The 1228-nt window shown below is 40.0% G+C and overlaps 1 protein-coding gene across 1 annotated transcript in view; it reads left to right on the top strand.

The window, feature by feature from the left end:
* Positions 1 to 1228, top strand: part of LOC106867491 (motor neuron and pancreas homeobox 1-like) — a 197928-nt gene that overhangs the window by 176641 nt on the left and 20059 nt on the right. The window lies entirely within an intron of this gene.

The raw sequence follows: 1228 nt of genomic DNA, 5'->3' as shown, positions 1-1228 counted from the left end.
TGAGGGAGGGGGCTAGTCGATCAGATCGACCCCAGTACGCAACTGGTACTTAATTTATCGACCACGAAAGGATGAAAGGCAAAGTCAACCTCGGCGGAATTTGAACTGAGAACGTAAAGACAGTCGAAATACCGCAAAGCATTGCGCCCGGCATGCTAACGTTTCTGCCAGCTCACCGCCTTAATAATAATAATAATGATAATAATGATAATAATAATAATAGTAATAATAATAATAATAATAATAATAATAATAATAATGTCAGTAACAAGAGCAACACAAGCAATAGCAACAACAACAACAACAATATCAGTGTTAGTAATATCGAAAAATTGAAGCAGATGACGAATAAGCTGTTAAGTGATAGGGGCGGGAGAGGAAGAGAATGCTGTGAAAGAGGAAAGAAGGGATACGGAAGTGGACTTTTAATCAAGATGATGTAAAAGAATAGCGGAAATACTAGTCAATGAAACGGAAGAGATATTTTCCGCCCCAAGATCCTTTGGTGTTTTTATAAAAACAAAGGGCAGTCAGCTGTGAAGGTGACCAATCCATCTTGCAGAAGTCACAATTTCCTTCAAACAAACACACAAACGCATATATACGTTCACACATGCGTTCACACGTTCCCTTCCCTCCACCACCACACACATACACACTCGCTCACGCAGACAAATACACACACACATGTACATACACACAAGATTACAAGCTTAAAATGCACAAATGAAACCACCATCTAAAATCGAAGACATGCATCCAAATGCATTCAAATACACGCACACACACACACACACACACACACACACACATACTCAGAAACGTATACACACATGTTCAGAGACGCAAACGCGCGCACACAAACATACATATGCTCAGAAGGACACACGCATACACACACACACATGGTGAGACAGATAGACAGACAGACAGACACACACACACACACACGGATGCATGTATGTTAACATTTACAGGCATACACAAACACGCGTACTCATGCACAAGCACAAAAGTACATACATAGAGTCCAAATACTCGTATACATGTACTCATCTACATAATAATACATATACTAATATGTACACACAGATATTCCACCCTTGAATTCTTTTTATTCAGGTATGTTCCATAGATACGAACGCACATATAAACACATGTACACACACACACACACACACACACACACACACACACACACACACACACACACACACACACACACACA

Source organism: Octopus bimaculoides, chromosome 3, assembly GCF_001194135.2.
Source record: "Octopus bimaculoides isolate UCB-OBI-ISO-001 chromosome 3, ASM119413v2, whole genome shotgun sequence".
In the NCBI taxonomy this organism is placed as follows: Eukaryota; Metazoa; Mollusca; class Cephalopoda; order Octopoda; family Octopodidae; genus Octopus; species Octopus bimaculoides.
Note: the sequence above shows the minus strand (reverse complement) of the source record. Positions and strands in the feature narration are given on the sequence as shown.